Below are 21,382 nucleotides of genomic sequence, written 5' to 3'. Positions count from 1 at the left end.
GAGGAGGAGGCTGCCTCAGTTTCCCCCTGTGCACAGTGGGGGCTGTGGTGGTCGTCTGCCTCATCTCAGGGTGGGGCCCGCTGCCCGGAGGGTCCACAGGCGGCCTCTCGTCAGGGCGGCCGTTCAGCAGAGGTCTGTACCCAGGGACGTGTGAGTGAGGGGACTGAGGCATCGCCCTCCCAGTCGGCACGAAGCTCTTGTCTGTGTTGTGTTCCCACGTCCAGGCTGACATGGATGATGCAGCGTCGTCCACCTGCCGGATGGAGAGTGACAGCGAGGGCCTGGGCTGCAGTCCCCGAGATCCAGCGTTCGTGTGCCCGGGGCTCCACGGACGTGCGGGCAGCTGAAGGCCAGGTGCTGCTGGAGGCCCCGCGGAGGCCCGAAGTCCCGGGGGATGAGGACGGGGTCGACTCCCAGAACCCACGGATGGCGAGAGCAGCAGCGGCCCTGGACTCTGCAGGGCGCCCCATGCCAGCATCCAGCACTGGGGGCCTCTTGGCCACTCCTGTGGTGTGGAGGGGGAGACTGGTCGCCGGAAGGAAGAGCTGGGAAAAGCTGTTTGGGGAGGGGGGTGGCATGTTCACCTTGTTTTCCTGGACGCCAGGGGCCTCGGGGCCGCAGCTCCCGTTGTTGTGACACGCTGCTGGGTGGAGCAGCTGGCACGTGCTCACGCAGTGCAGGGCAGCGTCCCCACGGCTGAGGTCCACGCCCGCCTGAGCTGGGCCCGGCCGCGGGTGGGAGCTTTCCCTGGTCCCGGAGTCTGTGCTGGGGGACCCGGACTGATGTAGGGGCCAGCTCCGCGGTGGTCACACCCGCTGAGTGAGTGGTGCTCTGGGGTGTCCATGGCACACCCAGGGACCGTGTGACCTGCACCCGGGAAGCTGCAGGGGAGGTGCACAGAGGACAGGGCCCGGGTGGTGGACAGGGCGCCGTGCTGGTGGGCAGCGCTCCTCGGGAAGTCAGCTGCAGCTGGCCTGGTGGGCGGGCTCCAGGGCTGGGCCGGCTCTGCCTCTGGCAGCTGTGCCCAAAGTGATGCCCGAGCCAGTGGAGATGGGCGTGGCTTAGCTCTGGACTGGCAGCCAGAGCGCGCTCAGACCCTGGAGCTGGTCCAAAGGTGGGAAGGTGCTCGGGGCTGTGCGTGGGCCACCGGAGGTCAGGTCCGCCTGTTGAGCAGCAGGTGTCATCTTGGCAGCAGAAGTTCAAGGTGAAGTGCACTCGGGTGGTCTGGACCGTCTTTTTGGGAACAGGGTGGCCTGCTGGCCTTGGTCTCTTCAGTCTGTACGTGCTCGGCTTTCCAGCTGGGTGTAGACCCTGGCAGGGCCCCCTGTGACTGGCCAGTGCGGGGGGCGATGAGAAGCTGCTGCTGGCAACCTTGAGCCCCTTTGGCTTCATGTGGGGGAGGGTTGAGCTGGCTCCATGCCTGACCTCACCCCTCTGGTGAAGGTCAGCATCTCCAGGACGAAGTCATGGTGGGCGGTGGATCCAGGGCACTGAACACATTGGTGTTGTCAGAGGTCTTCGCCTCTGGTGGGGCGGGGCAGAGGAGGGTCAGTCGTGCTCCGGAGGTAGGGGCCGCAGGCTGCGGCGAGGGGCGTGCAGGGAGACCGGAAGCGGGTTCATGGCTGTCAGCGGCGGGGATTGAGGTATAACTGCTTAGTGGGTGCAGAGCTCCTGTTGTCATGATGAAGATGCTCTTGAACTAGGGAGTGGTGATGTTAAACAGTCCAGAGGATGTAGTTGACAGAGTGCCCCACTTAAAACTGTTGAAAGATGAAATTATATTGAATCTAAAATTTGGCATATTAAATATAAAAAAATCTATAACATGTAACAGAAATAAGGTGTTGCCCTTACAGGCGAGCTTCCCTTGTGGCTCAGCTGGTAAAGAATTCCCCTGTAATGCAGGAGATCTGGGTTCGATCCCTGGGGTTGGGAAGATCCCCTGGAGAAGAACAGCTACCCACTCCAGTATTCTGGCCTGGAGAGTTCCACGGACTGTAGAGTCCATGGGGTCGCAAAGAGTCGGACATGACTGAGCAACTTCCACTTTCACAGATGAGGTGGAGGAGGTCTCTGGGTTGTAGCCGGGAGTAGCCAGAGCTTAGGGGACGGGTGCTGAGGGTGGACAGATGGCTGGCTCGGCCTGTGGAACAGGCCTGGGAGCCGGTGCCGCTTACGAGGCTGGAACGTGGCTGTGTCAGGCACCCGTGCTGGAGCTGGTTCTAGAATTGGCTCTAGTTCTCAGATTGATTCCAGTTCTGGCGCTGATACCAGATTCAGTGCAAGAACTAGCAACTGAAATGGCTTTAGCTCTGGAGCTGGTCCCTTTGAGCTGCAGCTGGCTCTAGTCTGGAGCTGGTCGCATCTCCAGCTCTGGAGCTGGGGCCCGAGCGGGCACTTGTCTGCGGATGGGGCATGTCCTAGCGCTTCAGGGGGCTCTGCCCTGGGGCTGACTCCAGAGCCCGCTCTAGCTCCACAGCTGGTGCAAGATGTTGTGCTGGAGAGGCCCTGGCTCTGCCCCGCCCCCAGCGGCCGTGGCTGAGATGCTGCCCCCGTGGGTGGGCTCTCCGAGGGCAGGGCTGGGGTGGGCAGGGACCACTCACAGCACAGAAGGCCTGAGTGAACAAACCCTGGAATCTCTCCGCTTCCTCATGTGTAACATAACACCTACCTCTTAGGCCTGTGCACTGGTTCAGTAGAATTAACTTGCTTACCTCGTACCAGGCAGTGTTCTAGAGGCCTGGGAACACCGAGGTGAACAAGCCTGGAGCCGACTGGGGCCGGGGTCAGATGAGTTCAGGGCGCGGGCAGGTGTCCCAGCTCAGGTGGGAGCCGCAGGTCCCACAGGCGTCCCTGTCCAGCCGCTCAGGACCGACCTGGCGGGGGCTGTGGTGGAGGGGATGTGAGGTCTTGGTCTGAGTGCCCGTGCTGCTCATCACCCCCGCATACCTGTTCCCTTCACTGTCCTCAGCCTTGCCCTCCATAAAATGGGCCTGTGACGGTGTCTGTTCCTAGGTTCCGCCTCGAAGGAACCTTGGTCTTTTCAGACAGAAGGTAACTTGCCATTCTCTCTCTTCCTGGCGGTAACTCAGAGGGCTGGGCTCGAGTACACCGAGGGAACCAGACGGTGCTCCCAGGGGATTGGCTAGAGTCCCCCTGCTGCTCCGTGGCTGAGCTGGGCCAGAAGTCCCGGGCTCACAGATCAAGCTGCTCCTCCAGGTGCTTGGAAAAGGCAGCCTGGAGTCCGGGGGACTGTCCAGCGAGGCTCAGCCCTGCCAGCGGTCAGCAGCAGGGGCGATCTTTCCAGGTCAGCGCTCAGAGGTTTTCCTCCCTTCCCTCTTATTTTCTATCCCAGTAACACTTTGTTCCTCGGGTGGACGGTCATCACGTGTCCTCTCCTCTAGTGGAGGGAGCTGGGATGTTTCCAGCCTTTTGCTCTGACGAGGAAGGTGCAGGAAATAATACGTACATGTGCCAAGTGTAGAGGTGTTTCTACGGGATGGACCCCCTGAACTGGGACTGCTGAGTCGGAGGGTAAATGCATCTGTAATTTTGGCAGACGTGACCTAGCTGTCTCCATCAGAAAGAAACCTGTATTCCCATCAAAGACGAATAAAAGTTCCTATTTCCACACAGCCCCAGAGTATATTTCCAAACTCTGGTTTTTTGTGTCATCACTAAGACTGAGCACGTTTTCTTGTGTTTAAAACTACATTCGTTTGTTGCGAAGGTCTGATGATGACGTTTGTGCTCTATCATCTGGCTGCTTTTCTTAATTTCTAGGGACTCTAGGGCTGTGCGGTGCAGCTTGTGGGATCTTAGTTCCCTAACCAGGGATTGAACCCGGGGCCCTCAGCAGTAAAGGCGCAGAGTCCTTCCCAGTGGACCCCCAGGGACTTCCCTGGGTTCTCTCTATATGAAGGTGTGAGCCGCTCTGACGCGAGAACATTTATTCCAGGTGATTATTTTTCATTTTTACTTTATGTGCTTTCCTCTCATGTATAGTGAAGATGTACATTCTCCCTCAATTTATTGATTTAACACAAACTATAAAATACCTTAGCAAGTATCTCATCATGGGAACCCGTCCAGTTTGGAAAAGCATGTAAAAATACAAAAGCCAAGGACAGGACAATCTTGAACACGGAAGGCTTCACCAGCAGGCATCCAGACTTCTTGCGAAGCTCCAGGACTTGGAGCAGTGGGGCGGGGCCAGGCACACAGCCAAGGCAAGGATGGGGTCCAGCCCAGACCCGCACAGGGCGACGGTCACGACTCTGACCAGCCTGCTGAGGGGATCCAGACCTAAAGAGCAGACCCCGAACCCTCCCACGTAAGTGCAGTCCAGCACGGGCACACGGGCATCGCACTTGTAACTGAGAGGCACTGCAGAGCTGGGGGTGGGGACGCTCTCAGCGAATGGTCCAGGCCCACCTGTTACTCATTTGGGAAAAAAAAATCCACCCTGACTCCCACCTCACGCCATAAGCAAAGATCAACTCCAGGAGGATATTAGATCTGAGTGTGAGAGTTTTAAACAACATTTCTAGGAGATAACAGAAGAATAGTTTCATGAACTTGGAGTAAGCAAAGACTTCTTAGAACACGGTTCGCTATACAAGTAGAGAAAATGTGATAAACTGGGTCTTTTAAAATGAACTTCTCTTCACCAAAATGACATTATGATTATACAAAAGGCAGGCATGGAGAGAGGGTAAACACTTGCCACATATTTATTTGAAAAAAAGTCTATGACGTCTGTAATAAGTCCCTTTATTTTGAAAAAGATGGATAACCCATAAGAAAATAGGCAAAAATTAGAGTAGGCATTTCACAACAGAGATAAATGGGAACAAACATGACTGGATAGCCCACATGGTTATAGGAACATGCAAACTAAAACCACAGTAAGACACCACTACACAGGCACTAGATTCACTGAAATAAGAAACCCTGACGGCACCAAGTGGAGGTGAGGGTGTGGAGCCGCTGGAAGCTCACCCTCGGCTGTCGGGGCAAGCGGGTAAAACTGCTGCAGAAAACCCGTCCGTCCCACCTCCGAAGGATGGACACAGACACACCGTGACCCGGCCGCCCCGCTGGCTGGCAAACACCAAACACAGGTGTAAACGCGTGTTCACCGGAAGACGCGTTCCAGCATGTTCCGAGCCGCATAAGTTGACATGCTGTCAAATCAGACCCCACACAGGCATGTCTAGTGGAACAGATTAAAAAAAAAGCAGGATACAAATATATGTTTAGAACTTATATCGTGAAGTAGAAAGGTCTTCTGTGAGTGGACCACATCTTGCTACATAAAAGAAGCCAGTCCTTAAAGGACAGAGACCGGAGGTGCTCACTCAGATGCAGGACGGAGCGGTCAGGTTCACAGGGACCAGAAGCAGGACAGGGTCTGTGTGGAAGGTGGGCGTTGCTGAGAGCGCTGGGAGGGAGCTCTCCAGGAGGCAGCCGGGGGGACACTGAGGCCAGGGACTCATGCATGTCACAGCCAGCCTGGCTGGGATCTGACTTTTGACCTGATGAAGCCACCTGGAACATTGTCCAGAAACCATGACAACCTATCTCCTCACTGGCCCCTTACCCTAAAACAATTTGTGATTCCTCAAGGCCAGATGAAAATCTACCAACCACAGAAGGGAAAAACAGTGCTAACATGGGACTTCCTTCTACCAACGAGAGGGAGAAGGGGGCCCAGAAAATGCAGCATTTCAGACTGCACCAGGGTTTCATGACAATCAGCAGCTTCCTATTAGCACGGAGAAATGTTTTCAGTAACAGGGAACTGGCAAGTCCCCGGTGAATGCAGAGGGGCCTGAGGGGACAGGTGAAGGGGCTGCTGCTCCACCACTGGGCGGGGGGCCCCAGGGGCCAGCCAAGGGGTCCTGGCCCGCCCCTTTACCAGCCCTGCGGCACCTAGAAGGGAACTGTGAGCCCAGACGGGGACTCCAGCAGAGGAAGGGATTGGGGGAAAGCTGGAGCTGGGCTGCCCCACAGGCCCGTGTGAGGTGCCCCCCCCCCCAGCCCCTTCCCTGCTCAGGAGAGGTGGGGACCTGGCCTCATCCCAGCTGAAGGGGACTTGGGGGCACCCGGGGCCACCCCAGGAGCTTGTGCAGAGGCCAAGTGGGGCCTGGGTGTGTGTGTGAGAGAGGCAGGTGGTGGGCTGGGCTGACTCCTCTTGGGTGGGGGGACAGAAAACTTCCATCTGTACCTGCGCCCCTCCCCACGCCCTCCCCGCAGCCCCTCATTCGGCAGAATTTCCTGGTGATGCTTGGGCACCACCACGAAACTCCGCTTCCTCAGTTCCTCGGGCGAGCCCAGCAGTGCTCTAGGGGGACAGCACGTGGCTGGGCTTGTGGTCCAGCAGGTTCCTGTCCAGGTGGCTGTCGCGTGCCACACCGCCTCCACGCCGTCTGCCCGGTCGGCCGTCCTGGCCCGGGAACAGGCGGAGGTGAGCCCCCGACCACGCCCCGATGTAGTAGTAGTCGCCCTGGCCCCAGGGAATGTGCCCGTGGGACCCAGGCGCTCGGAGGTGAAGGCCTGGCGGAGACGGGGGGCGGGGTTGGCGCGCGGTAGAAGCCGGGGTGCAGGGACCCCAAGAGTGGGGCCAGGATCTCCACCCCCACGTGGGTCCCGGAAGCGCAGGTCCACGTGGGCGCCCACGAGGACATCCACATCGCCGGGGAAGCGCCGCCGCAGCAGCGGCCCCTGGACGCGTCCTGCCAGTGCGCAGGGCTGGGCGCCTGGAGCACCGCCAGCCGCTGGCCGGTCGGGGCAGACGTACGCAGCCGTCGACTCTGTGTCCCTCCATGAAGTGCTTCTCCGCTGTCTCCAGGAAGAGCCGCAGGAGGACCACGGATCTGCGGAGCGCGGGGCAGGCGGGCGGAGTCAGGGAAGCCCCCACCCTGGGGACCGGCGGGCCGCTGCTCCCTGCAGCTGTAGCGGCCCCCCAAGGCCGGCCCGAGCCGCCTGCGGCCGCACCTTCCAACCTCGATGCCGCCACCGGCGCGGGTCCGGGCAGAGAGCCCGAGGCTCAGGCAGCGGAAAACCTGCCGATCCCCCGCGGTCTGCAGAGCTGGAGCTGGGGGGGCTCCCAGGCGCGGCCCCTGTAGCTTCCCCTCCCCTGGGGCGGATCCTGTGGGCCCCTCCGCTGCGTGGCCCGAGCCGAGCCTCTGTGGCTGCAGCCCTGGTTTGCAAGCCCCGACAGACTGCTTGCAGCCAGGGCGGCCTGGCCACCTGCGCCAACCCCACCCCCCAGCTTTAAGGGAGCTATCCCTGCCGCCCCACCCCCACCCCAGCCTGTCTCTACCCCTGGACGGTGCTCCCTGGAAGGCTGTGGGTGTCCTCCTGACAAGGTAAACTGCTGTGTTCCTGCGGAAGGGTCGCCCAACTGTGTCCCCGACTCAAGGACAGATGACGTGCCCCGCCCCTCCCCCGCTTACTCTTTGTTGGCAAACACGGTCAGCCCGACGGTGGCGCTCTGGAGCCGGAACTGCACATTCAGGATGTCGATGTTGAAGGTCCCCTCCCAGACCATGGGCGCCAGCCAAGGGGTCAGGATTAGGACATCAGTCCTGCTGCTGGGCGAGAGAGCCCGTGCGTGACGCCGTGTGAGCTGGCAGGAGGGCGGACACACCGGGACCCTGGCGCCCACACCCCAGAGGGACCCCCTCTGCCTCCGTCCCCTCGGTGCCCCCCACGGGCTGACCGTCCTTCAAGGAGGACTTGGCGTCTGCAGGACACCCACCCGATGCAAATCAAGACTCACACTTGTGTAGATCACTCCAGGTTTTAGGGATCACTGGGCCCTGCTGGACCTCACGTGGGAGCCGGACTTGCCAGCCAAGGTTGGGGGGGGGGGCGTCCCTCCCTGGGGGAGGAGGCACCTCACACCTCTGCCCCTTCTCGGAGGACAAGGGGACAGGGAACAGAGTGTGCAGGCCACAGAGGGAGACAGGGTCCGAGGGCCCTAGAGGCTCCGCATTCAGATCTCAGGGAAACCCAAGAGGGTGTCTGGCAAAGCCAGCTCCAGTCGAGATTTCCATGGAACTGCCCTCAACGCTCTGCTAAATTCCAGTAAATTCCCTCACAACGACGGGCATCTGCGCCTTGGACTGGGGATAAGCCATTGGTGAGTTTGCGGGAGTGGGCAGGGCTGAAGGCACCTCTGGGCGGGGCCTCCCCGTCACCCTGTGTGAGAAGGAGTGGAACTAGGCCTGGCCTCCCTTAATTTAGTGCAGGAGCGGCTTGGGGTCTGTCTTCCTTCTCCGTGGGGGGGGGGCTGGACATGGCCTCTGTCCTGGGCAGGTCCCCCGAGGCAGAGGTGCCCCTGGCCTGGCCTTCTCTGCAGGGTCACCGGCTGGGTGACAGGGGCAGGGCCCCTTGCTCCCAGAGCCAGGCCTCCTGCCTGCAAAGCGGGGACACGACGGTGACCTAGCTGCAACGGACCTGGAGAACCGCGGCTGGCAGCCCTGCACGTCCAGCAGCCTGGGGACTGTGAGGGCCGAGGCCCCGCCCACGCCTGATGGGCCCTGGAGCCCAGGAACGATGAGCCCGCGGCCGCGTGTCACTGTCACAGGACTGCAGGGTGCTCCTGGCGTTTAGAGTGGGGCGTCCACCTTAAAGGGGAAGGGAGCCTGCTCTGTGTGGACCCGCCGATGGACAGGATGCCAAGGGCAGTGAGTCTGCTGCAGAGGAACCAGCTCTGCCCCCTCATCCAAGGGGCCTGGAGGAGTCAAGCTCACAGACAGGAAGGAGCAGGGGCCGGGGGCTGGGGGGGAGGCAAGTGTGTCCCGAGGGACAGAGTTCCAGTTTGGGAGGACAAAGTGTTCTGTGGGTGGATGGTGGTGACGGCCGCAGAGCAGTGTGAATGGGCCCAGCGCCCTGAACCATGCACTTGTGATGGTCAAGGTGGTGAACTGTAGGTCACGCGTGTCTCACCATCACGTAAAAGGAAAAGAAGGGTGGCCACCTCGTCCTGGATCGCCTGAGACTTTCTCAGTTTCAGGATGCTTAAAGGCCCAGGTGTTAGAACCCCCAGCTCCCAACCCAGGCTATAGGGTACGGGAGTTAGAGAAGGCGAGGTTCGGAAAAAGAATGAGACCAGCACCTTACAGGAAGAGGTCACCTTTAATGAGGCGAGAAGGGGCAGCAGTCAGATTAGTGAGCTGCCGCACTAACCCAAGGAAAGAGTGAGTATATAGAGGCATGTATGTGGAAATCTGCTGTCTTAAGGGGGCCTGTTCTTCTCCAGGGTTGTTCGGATTAGTTATCGCTTAAATGGCTGGGGCAAGGAATTCTGGAGATCGGCCAGAGGCTGGCACCGGCTGGGAGCTGGGCGTAATCAACCTTATGTCCATTTTTTTCTTTGGGTGAGAGTTGTTTTGCATAGAATGGTGGGGAGGACCTGGAGGGGAGTTTTAACTCCAGGCTATTTTGAGCTGTGTAACTTTCCTTCACAGGCCAGTTAGCACCCCCCTCTCTAAAGCCAAATGCCACGTAGCTGATCAAAACCAGCGCTGGCTACACCTGGACTTCCTGTGGCTGCAGGAGGGACCAGAGTCGGACCTGGGACGTGGGGAAGGGAGCCTCAGGAGCCTCAGCGGAGCCTCAGGAGCAAAGAAGCCTGGCCCAGCATGTCCACCTCTCCCCCCCACACACACACACCCCGGCGAGGAGGGCAGGGGTCTGGCGGGAGTGGCACCAGTTGAAGGCGTGGTACCCCGGAGTTTCACGTCTTGCAGACAGCAGAATGAGGGTGGGCAGAGGAGCAGGGAGGCTGCAGGAGGGCGAGCAGGGAGGCTGCAGGCGGAGGGGGCCTCCCCCAGAGCGGCAGAGGGAAAGCAGAGCAGCGTGAACTGCTGGAGCCAGAACCTGCTGCCGTCACTCTTGTTACCGTCGTGACGGGGTGAGGGCGACGGAGGGGCACGGAGGGACAGCCCAGGGTGCCTGCCCCTTGAGGGTCTGCCGCCTGCTGCAGCCCCCCACTTTTCTGCACCGGGCAAGCCTGGAAGCTCACCATGCGTCTCACCCAAACAAGATGACGCGTGTTACTAGGAGAGGGGTCTCAGGACGAAGCCAGGAGCAGTTGGGTTTTCCTAGGACAGAGAGGTGGGAAACCGGGTCACTGCAGCCTCTGCCTCCCACCAGGGCCCCTCTCTCCTCCGGATTCACACATCTGCTCTTACTGGTCTCTGTCCTCCCACCCCCACCCCCGAGACAGCCCCTCCCCTTGCAGGGGCCTTTCAAGCATCACGGAGCATCTCTGAAATCCAGTCCAAGGCTGGGTCCTCCTCTCACTCAGAGCGGGGACAGGGGGCTGCCCCCTCCCCATCCCTCCCAACCCCCAGAGTCACCCCAGCCTCCCAATGGCCTCTTCCCACAGAGCACCTTTTCCCTGGAGACCGAAACGTCCGCACTGCAAGGAGCCCCAGAGGACTGGGGCCGCCCTGTCGTCCAGGGGGCTGGACCTCCCCGCAAGCACAGCTGCTCCAGGGGCGAGTGCCCACCAACCTCCCAAGTCCGTCACTGCCCCCGGCGCACACGCACCTGGAAACAGCTGCTGGCTGTCCTTTTACAGGGCTTTTCACGTTTACGAGTGAGGTATTCCAGCCATCAAGAGTTCAAGTATCACTACAGGTCTTAGGTCTGAACAGAGCACCTTCGTGCCCCCACCCCTTCCTTCCTCTCCCTTCAAAGAATTCACTCTTACTTATCTGATCCTGTAGCGTGTGTCTGCGTTTGCCTCCGCGTTTTAAAACCCGATGCCCATGGAAAATTTCTCTCTGATACCTCCCTACAACCAAGGAAGCTGAGAGTTAAAATGCGAGCCTTTGCATGTCTTTAGTGTATTTCCCGCCCCCCCCCCATTTTTGTAGTTTCTAAATAGTTTGAAAGGACATCTAGGTAGGAAATAATTTCCCTTCAATTTTGAGAAAAATTGTTCCATTTCTGTTAACTTTCTAAATCACTTTCACTCGAGGTATAATTTACATCCAATAAAATAAACCCATTTGAGGTACAGGGGTTGAAGAATTTTAAGCAACATGTTAAAGGGGGTGGAGAGGGATAAATTAGGAGTTTGGGATTAGCAAATACAAACTGCTATCTTTAAAATACACAAACAGGGTCCTACAGTCAATATCGTATAGTGTACCATAACAGAAAGGAATGAAGAAAAGAAACAACATATACACCCTGCAACTGTCACCCCTGCCAAGACTCACGGCTTTCCCATCACCCCAACAACTTCCCCCCTGCCCCTCTGCAGTCAGCCACCACAGCCCCTGCCCCAGGCAACCATGATCTGCTTTCCATCAACACAGAATTCCCTCTCAAGCAGTTCATATACATGGAATCATGTGACAAGTACTGTTTCTCCTGGTTTCATTCCCCCAGGGTGAGGAATGAAGATTCACTCACGTCGTCATGTGCACCAAGAGTTCATCCTCCTGTTAGGATTTTAAAGTATCTTTGATATTAATTTCTCATTTTGACATTAATTTCTCATCGAAACACTTTCTTCTCTGCAATCACGCTTTGTGGTTTTTCGGTCTTCTAACTTTACTGAGGCTTTCAACGGCTAAGTCAAAGATCTCTTGCCGGGAGCCAACACACGAGACCCTACCCATGACAAGGCCATAAGGGAGAAAACCTGACAGGCAAGGCAGATCAGGTTTTCAGGGATTTCGAAAAGCTGCCCCCGGCACTCACCTTAAAGATGATATCTGTCTTTCTGATGCCTGCCTCAATAGGTAAGCTACTCCCTAATTTCTGTAACACAGGCAGAAGGCCTTCCCCGATCTCTTTCCAAATAAGAATCAATTTAGAACTTTAATCAATAAGTTTCCCAGGTGGTGGTATTTTATGAGATTATCCAGGGTGAAAGGAGTGTTTTAATTTAAACTCCTTTGCTGGTAGTTTGTTTGCCAAATGCATTTATGCCCTTGGTACTAATATGCATGATTGCTTATAATATCCTAATCATAAAATAGCATAAAGAACCTGATTTTATAAAAGCCCTAATAGACATAGAGCCTTTTTGAGGGGTGAAGGAGTCCTATTAGAAAACATAAGAAAAATTATTCTATAGGTGGTTATTGGGTTGTGATTTGCTTGCTGTGTTTTTGCTTGCTGTATTTTTGCCTTTAATGTGCTAAGGTTGTGTTACAGAAACCATTGTTAATATAGCTAAAGATCTAGAGAAATAAGAACTTAGCCCTAGTTGGTAACAATGAGATGGTTGTTAATTGTCAGCCAGGAGTGCTAGGCAGAAGCTGCCTCACTGAAGCCGCAGGGTCTGTATGGGGTAAACTTCTTAGATAAACGCAACTGACAACTTTTGCAGAAGGATTAATTTTTGTATTAACAAGGATATAATTCTACTCTGTACTATTGCCCTATGAGACTGCTACCTTTCAGTTAAGGTCACCATAAAGACGGAAAATAGGTTTACATTCACCTGACCTACATAAAATGTTAATGGCCCCAAGGCCAGAAGATCATGTGCTAAGAATTACTATAGAATTAGAAAGCAAAAAAATCCCGCTTTTCCTAAAAAACAAAATGATGTAATGCTAATCCTGTGTAATCATGAGTAAGCATCTTGTACCTTGAAAACGTTCTGTGAAAGGGTATAAAACCGGTTGTCAAAAAGTAAAACAGAGACTTGGCCCTATCAAGGCTGGTCTCACGTGTCTTCTCTCTCTCTCTCCGACGCCGTTCATCCTGAGGGTACCCCCTGGATCCTGCCGAGGCTGGACCCCGGCAATCTCTCTTGGTAGATGTCACGCTGCACTTGAAAATATGTGGGGTATTTCCAAGTATCTTTTGATATTGATTTCTAACATAATTTCACAGTGATAAGAGAACAGACTCTGTATGAATTCAGTATACCTTTAGGCCATGAAGTTGTTGCACTTTGTTCTGTGCCCCTGGATATGTTCCAGTGTCTCCTAGTTTATAGTCTGTGAGAACTTGAATAGAATTTGTATCCTACTGTTGTGTGAAAATCGTATAAATCTAAATTATGCTGAGTTGGTTCATGGTGCTTTTCAGGTCTACTCTATCCTATTTTTCTGTCTATTCATTCTTTTAATTTTGGAGAGTTTGATATTGAAACTCCAACTAAAATATATTAATTTACCTACTTAAAAAATAATTGTAGTATCTATGCAACTTTGTACTGTATTTTCCAAGTCTCCTGTAAATGTGTGTATATGTGTATATGTGTGTGTGTGCCCAGTCATATCCGACTTTGCGACCCCATGGACTGTAGCTCGCAAGGTTTCTCTGTCCATGAATTTTCCAGCCAAGAATACTGGAATGGGTTGCTATTTCCTTCTCCAAGATGTGTCATCATACTTTCAAAATTTGAAAAAGAGCCCATCCCCCTGTTGATGCCACAATTGTTTATCCTTCTCCCACTGTTGGGTATTTTGGTCCCCTCACCACACACACACTCGAGCCGACTTCAAAGCTTCTACAAGCATCTGGCACAGGTGTTCTGTGGACATATGTTTTCAATCCCCTAAGTAGACACTTAGGAGTATAAAGGATGGATCACATGTTAAGTGTATGTTTAACTTGGTAAAAAAACTGCTGAATTCTTTTCCAAAGTGGTTGTAGAGTTTTCCATTCCCACAGGCATACGCAGGAAGTCCAGTTTCTCCTTGTTCTTGTCAACACGTAATAGCAGATCGTTTCAGTTTAAGTCATTCTAGAGGGCACACAGTGGCCTCTCACTGTGGCCTATGACTAACTTAAATGGTTCACTAGAAAATTTCTATTTAGTACAAAAGGAGATGGTAAAGGAGGAACAGAAGAATAAAAAGATATGAAACATCCAGAAAACAAGTAGTTAAATGGCACATGGGAATCTGATCACAGCAATAATAACTCTGAATGTTGAAGGAGTCTTTCGGGCCTAGAAAAGAGAACAACAGTCTCAAAGGCCCCTTGCTGAATCATCTAACTTCGGAGAAAACAAAGCATAACTTTAGTTCCATCCTGATGCTCCAGGCCAGTTGCATCTATCTGGGACTTATCACCCCCTGTCCGGAAACCTACCACCCCCTACACCCGCCCAGAAGACTTATCACCCCCAATACTCAAAATATCCCGCCTGATTGACGTTTCCCTTATCACTTCCACAAACCCCCTATAAGTATGAAGCCTCCCTGATCCCTTTCGGCGCTCAGCCTGGTCATTAGGCCGACTGTCGCCCCTCCTTGCCTGAATAAAGGTAACCTACTTCTGTTGAGGTCGTCTTTCCTTTTCTGCCTCGCCGGAACTATGCCTTACAAATGTGAACAGACTAAACACTCTAATGAAAACGCAGAGAGAGACTTGATTTAAGAGAAGACTTCCACTATGAGCTGTCTACGAGACATATTCCAGGGGAAAAAAAAGACACAAATAGGTCATAAGTAGACAGACAATGAAAGCCCTACCTTGCAAACTGTAATAGTAAACAGAGATGAATTAGCAATAGTAAGGTCAGATAAAATAGACTTTAAGATAAAAATGCTACTTCAGACATTTTACAGTGATAAAAGGGTGAACTCACATCACAAACATGAAGATACATTCACCTAGAAACCTAGCTCCCCAAACTGATAGAATTGAAAGGCAAAATAGTCAATTCAACAACATTAGCTGGAGACTTCCAATCAACAGATACAGAAGGCTTGAACATTATAAATCCATTAGACCTAACTGACATCTATACAACATTTCACCCAACAACAACAGAATACACCTTCTTCTCAAATGCACATGAAACATTCTGCAGGATACATCACATGCTAGGTCCTAAAGTAAGTTTCAATAAATTTAAAAGCACCGATATCATATGAAATGAAATGAAATTAGAAACCAACAATAAAGGAACTTGTTGAAATTCACAAGTACGTGAAAATGAAACAACACACTTCTAAACAACCAGTGGGTTGAAGAAAATAAAAATTATTCTGAGCTGAATGACAATGAAAGCACAATATAACAAAATGTATAGGATGCAGCGAAAACTGTGTTTAGAGGGAAATTTACAGCTGTGAATGTCTAGACTAGAAAAGAAAAATCTCAGAGTTTTCACTTTAAGAAACGATAAAAAGAAAAAAACCCAAGCCCAAAGTGAGCAGAAAGGAGGAAATAATACATATTACAGTGGAAATCAACGAAATAGAAAACATTAAAAAAAAAGAAAGAAACCAAATGTTTGTTCTTTGAAAAGATAAGCAAAAGGGACAAAGCTGTAGCTAGAGTGACCAAGTGTCAGAACAGAGACAACCAAAACTGGAAGAGGAAGAGGAGACAGCAAGAAAAGTATTTCAGAAATGGAAAGCATTTTAAGAGAATACGGTTAACAGCTGTTTGCCAAAAAATCCATCGGACTACTTTGATGAAACACGCAAATTCTTGAAAGACACAAACTAGAAAAACCTTAGAAGAAAACACAGGACTAAATCTTTGTGATTTGGGGTTAAGCCAAGATTTCTTACATATGACAGCGAAGGACAAATGAGAAAAAAAAGAGAGAAACGGAAACACAGGGGGACTCCCCATTCATGCCTCCCAGGCCACCTTCCCAGCTGGCTCACTTTGGCAGGCCTAAAAACACTGCCGGAATGGGTGAGTGAACAGACGAATACATGTGGGGAAACTGAAATAAGGGCTTGTCAGCTTTCTCAAAAGACCTGAACTTGTCAAATTCAGGTTTGTATCGCATGCCTGCTAAGTAACTTTAGTTGCAACCCTACGGACTGTAACCCATCAGGCTCCTCTGTCAATGGGATCCTCCAGGCAAAGATACTGGAGTGGGTTGCCATTTCCTCCTCCAGGGGGTCTTCCTGACCCAGGGATCAAACCCGAGTCTCTTATGTCTCCTGCATTGGCAGGCGGGTTCTTTACCCATAACACCACCTGGGAAGCCCATGATTGCATTAGGAACCCCCAGAAAACTGGTTTTGCAACCAAGACAGTTATTGTTCAGTGGCCAGTGAAAGTTGTTCAGTCATGTCTGACTCTTTGCGACCCCATGGACTGTAGCCCACCAGGCTCCTCCATCCGTGGGATTCTCCAGGCCACAATACTGGGGTGGGTCGCCATTCCTTCTCCAGGGGTTCTCCCAACTGAGGGACAGAACCCAGCTCTCCCGTAGCAGGCAGACTCTGCACCATTTGAGTCACCATTCAGGGAAGCCCAAGGATCCTGGAGTGGGTAGTCTATCCCTTCTCCAGCAGATCTTCCCGACCCCGGAATGGAACTGGGGTCTCCTGCGTTGCAGGCGGATTCTTTCCCAGCTGAGCCACCAGGGAAGCCCTGCTCAGTCATCATGTCATGTCCAACGCTTCGAGAAACCGGGGCTGCAGCACACCAGGCTTCGCTGTCCCTCACCATCTCCTGGAGTTTGCCAAGGTTTTGTCCACTGAATCCACGACGTCATCAAACCAGGGTGGAGGGGAGGGAAATTCCGGGAGGCCACCCTGGCATCTGCAGGACCACCGTAACTCACCAGGATCTGGACCAAGGGGAGTCTCAGGAGGCTCCAGACCTGCTCTCGCGCCCACTTGGCCCAGCCCTCGGGCAAAGAGCCCGGGTGTCCTGCCAGGTCACTTCCCACCTGGGACCTGCGGGGCCGGCTTTTGTCGCAGCAGCTCTCAGGACCCTGGTTTCCACGGCGGCCACCCACAGCCTCAGAAGCACCCAGAACACAGTAGCTGGGTCCCAGACCCCAGCTGGGACTCCCTGACACCAGATCCCACGGAAAGTCAGTCAGCAAGTGGGGGCAGACACGGGGCCACAGGGGAGGAAAAATCGGGGTGCAGGGACCCCAGTCACCTGAGGGCTTCAAACCAGACCCCAGTGAGACCTGGCCCCCTCCCAGCCTAGCCTTCTGCCCCAGCCCCATGCACTAACCCAGGAGAGAGTCACATGGCCCTGCTCCCCCAAGACGTGCCCCTTCCGCCCCGACCTCCTCCCACCCGCCCCCGGCACCTGGCCTCGGCGCTCCAGCCTCCGGGCCAAACCCCGAGCCCCAGGACCTCCTGTCGCCGCTGCCCCTCCTCGCTGAGCGCAGACCCCTCCCGCATCCCTGTAGATGAGCCCCCGGTTCCACCGCGGCCTGAAGGCCCTCTGCGGGGCACAGGCTCCCACTCAGGGCCTGCTCCGTGGGCCCCTGGCTGCACTTGCCCAGCTGCGCCTCTGCCCAGGGAAGCCGGGGGATGCGGCTCCGACCGAGGGCTCTGTGTCCCGCCACGAGACAGGAGGGAGTGGGGCTGGAAGAGACATCTTGGCGGTGGGTGCGACCTCCACCGAGCCCACTCCTCTCCTGCTAGCACCTGCCAGGCGCCCTTCCAGAGGCTTCTCTGTTCTATTCCAGGGACATCCAGGAAGTGTTGGAAAGATCCTCCTTTCCAGGTGAGGAAACTGAGGCACAGGGAAGGCAGGCAGTCTTGAGGGCTGAAGTCTGGCGCCTTCCTGTCTGCCTTAACCCCAGAATTTGTAAAACTGAATGAAGGTAACCTCATTTAATACAGAGCCGGAGGCCAGAAGGGGGAGCTCGCAGTACTACCAGCCTGGCCCTCTGCAGGCCCCAAGCAGAGAGAGACCTACCTACGTACCTTGCATCTCTGAGGGCAGAAGGGTCACTATTTTGCTACAGGAGGAGGAAGGAAGATTTTCTCTGAGGCCAGCAACAGTCCCAGCCCATGGGAACCCAAGCAGCTCAGCCAATGGGAACCCAGGCTTCTCAGCCAATAGGAAGCCCTCATTATCCTCCAGTGGACTTTTTCTTTCAAAGCCCAGGCTCCCAATTGCCTACTTTTCTCTGTAATTGTTGTTCACTTGCTAAGCTGTGTCTGATTCTTTGCAACTCCATGGACTGCGGCATGCCAGGCTTCCCTGTCCTTCAATATCTCCCGGAATTTGCTCAAACTCATGTCCCTTGAGTCAGTGATGCCATCCAACCACCTCATCCTCTGTTGCCTCCTTCCCCCATTCTCTTCCTGCCCTCAATCTTTCCCAGAATCAGGGTCTTTTCCAATGAGTCGGCTCTTTGTTCGCATCAGGTGGCCAAAGTACTGGAGTTTCAGCTTCAGCATCAGTCCTTCCAATGAATATTCAGGACTGATTTCCTTTGGGATTAGACTGGTTTGATCTCCTTGCTGTCCAAGGGACTCTCAAGAGTCTTCTCCAGCACCAGTTTGAAAGCATCAATTCTTTGGCACTCAGCCTTCTTTATGGTCTGTTTCTTATATCCATACATGACTACTGGAAAAATCATAGCTTTGACTAGATTGATCTTTGTCGGGAAAGTGATGTCTCTGCTTTTCAATATGCTGTCTAGGTTTGTCATAGGCTTCCCTGATAGCTCAGTTGGTAAAGAATCCGCCTGCAATGCAGGGGATCCCGATTCAATTCCTGGGTCGGGACGATTCACTGGAGAAGAGATAGGCTACCCACTCCAGAATTCTGGCCTGGAGAATTCCGTGGACTATATAGTCCACGGGGTCGCAAAGAGTCGGACATGACTGAGAGACTTGCACTTTGCACCTTCTTCCAAGGAGCAAGTGTCTTTTAATTTCATGGCTGCAGTCACCAGTCACAGTGATTTTGGAGCCCAAGAAAATAAAATCTGCCACCGTTCCCACTTTCCCTCCATCTGTTTGCCCATAAATTCAGATTCCTCACTCCTCTGGCTCTAGTTGCCTTCAGCCACGTTCTTTTTAATCAAAATTTCACTTTCACTTTGCATTTGGTAAACAGGGAGCACAAGTGACCACCAGAAGCCTAGAGTGTGTCCTGGGTTGGGTGTTCCTCTTTCTCACCATCCGCTCAGCCATCAGCCCCTCACCCTCTCCTCTTCCCCAAGCCCCTCCCATCTCTCCTGCACCTGGCTGACCTGGCTGAGGATAACCCAGGCAAGTTCAGGGTGCTTTCTTCTTCCTCCCACCACGTGGTCCACTAGGTCTCTGTAACCTGACGAACAGAGGATTCATCCACTCAGTAACAAGGGAATGATCCTGCTAGTAGTTCCACATTTTACTGTTTTTTCCAGTAGTTGTGTACGAATGTGAGAGTTGGATCATAAAGAAGGCTGAGTGCCAAAGAATTGATGCTTTTGAACTGTGGTGTTGGAGAAGATTCTTGAGAGTCCCTTGGACTGCAAGGAGATCAAACCAGTCAATCTTAAAGGAAATCAATCCTGAATATTCATTGGAAGGCCTGATGCTGAAGCTCCAATATTTTGGCCACCTGATTCGAAGAGCCAGCTCATGATCAAAGACCCTGATGCTGGGAAAGATTGAAGGCGGGAGGAGAAGGGGACAACAGAGGATGAGATGGATGACATCACCGACTCAATGGACGTGAGTTTAAGCAAACTCCAGGAGACAGTGAAGGACAGGGAAGCCTGGCAAGCTGTGTTCCATGGGGTCGCAAAGAGTCAGACACGGCTTAGTGTCAGAGCAACCCCAACATTCTACCGGGGGCACGGTTACCCCCGCTGGCCTCCTGGGGAACCAGACAGACAGCTGGACAGGTATCAGGGGGTGGTAGCCCATAGCTAGCCCCCCATCCTCTGGACCTGCCACACCTCCATGCCCTTCCCCCCAGCAAAGCCTCTGCCCCCTGTTCTGCGCCAAGGGCCCTGATCTGCTGAGCCAATTACACAAGACCTTCCATAGAGTTCTGCTGTGCCAGACACTCTCTTAAGTGCTGTCTCTGTATTAATTAATCTTCACCTGATTCTCACCTTTAAAAGGGAAACAAGGCCCAGAGAGAGGAAGTGACCTACACAAATTAAGTGGTAGAGACATGATTTAGACCCAAAGAACTGGTCCAGAGGCTGCCCTCTTATCCAGTCTACCATGATCCAGCACTTGCTGGAGCCCCAAACCCATTCCTGTCCAAACCGTGGTTCTTAAGAGTTGCTTTAAGCCCTTTCTGCCCTCCTCACTTTCACTTTTCACTTTCATGCACTGGAGGAGGAAATGGCAACCCACTCCAGTGTTCTTGCCTGGAGAATCCCAGGGCCGGGAGCCTGGTGGGCTGCCGTCTATGGGGTCGCACAGAGTCGGACACGACTGACGTGACTTAGCAGCAGCAGCAGCTCTCCTCAAGCCCTCAGTTCTTTGCCCCAATGCTCTGGGCTGGACCACGGAGAGCAGCTTCGGTTTTGGTCCATTGAGAACTAAGAAGGGTCTGAGATTGGGCCCACTTGCCCACTAACAGCTGAGCCTGTCACCATTTCCCAGATGCTGCAAGAAGACCCGGGTTCCAGGGTCAGAGACCAAGGGCGCTACAACTCTCCCCATGGCAGCGAGCACACGCGTCGTGTTCCCAGGGGTCCCTGTGCCCTCCCAGCCCCACCCTGGTGATGGGGTGCTAAACGGTCCCCAGGGAGCTCATTTCTCCACCAGCCTGGATTATGGAACTCCAGGAGACTTACTTAGGCCTCTTGTCAGACCCATATCCTGAGAACTAAACCTGCCTGGGAAGCATGTGTGCCTGGGGGTGGAGATCTCATCTGTCAGCCTGCGTTCATGGCTCTGCCACCAGCATTTAGGGGGCGCCTGCACGGGGTCGGGGGCTTCCCAGGTGGCGCAGTGGCAAAGAATCGGCCTGCCAACGCAGGCCTGGTCCACTCGTCTGTGACTGTTGTCTACCCAACGGTGCAGACCTGGGGAGCTGACTGGCTGTTGTCTGGGGCTGGTGAGACAATGCCCTTGGTTAGTTCAGTTCAGTCGCCTAGTCATGTCTTTGCGACCCCATGGACTGCCGCACTCTATGCCTCCCTGTCCATCACCAACTCCCAGAGTTGACTCAGACTCATGTCCATCGGGTCGGTGATGCCATCCAACCATCTCATCCTCTGTCGTCCCCTTTTCTTCCCGCCTTCATTCTTTCCCAACATCAGGGTCTTTTCAAATGAGTCAGCTCTTCGCAACAGGTGGCCAAAGTACTGGAGTTTCAGCTTCAGCATCAGTCCTTCCAATGAATATTCAGGACTGATTTCCTTTAGGATGGACTGGTTGGATCTCCTTGCAGTCCAAGGGACTCTCAAGGGTCTTCTCCAACACCACAGTTCAAAAGCATCAATTCTTCAGCACTCAGCTTTCTTTATAATCCAGCTCTCACATCCATACAGGACTACTGGAAAAACCATAGCTTTGACTAGATGGACCTTTATTGGCAGAGTAATGTCTCTGCTTTTTAATATGCTATCTAGGTTGGTCATAACTTTTTTTTTGTTTTTTTGGTCATAACTTTTCTTCTAAGAAGCAAGCATCTTTTAATTTCATGGCTGCAGTCACCATCTGCAATGATTTTGGAGCCCCAAAATAAAGTCTGTCACTGTTTTCAC

At 53.6% G+C, this 21,382-nt stretch overlaps 1 pseudogene; it reads right to left on the bottom strand.

Moving 5' to 3' along the window:
• Positions 1-6,090: 6,090 nt before the first annotated feature.
• LOC122442534 overlaps positions 6,091-21,382 on the bottom strand; it is a 33,338-nt pseudogene continuing 18,046 nt past the window's right edge.

Source organism: Cervus canadensis, chromosome 5, assembly GCF_019320065.1.
Source record: "Cervus canadensis isolate Bull #8, Minnesota chromosome 5, ASM1932006v1, whole genome shotgun sequence".
Taxonomy (NCBI): domain Eukaryota; kingdom Metazoa; phylum Chordata; class Mammalia; order Artiodactyla; family Cervidae; genus Cervus; species Cervus canadensis.
This window is presented reverse-complemented; position numbering and strand designations above follow the sequence as displayed.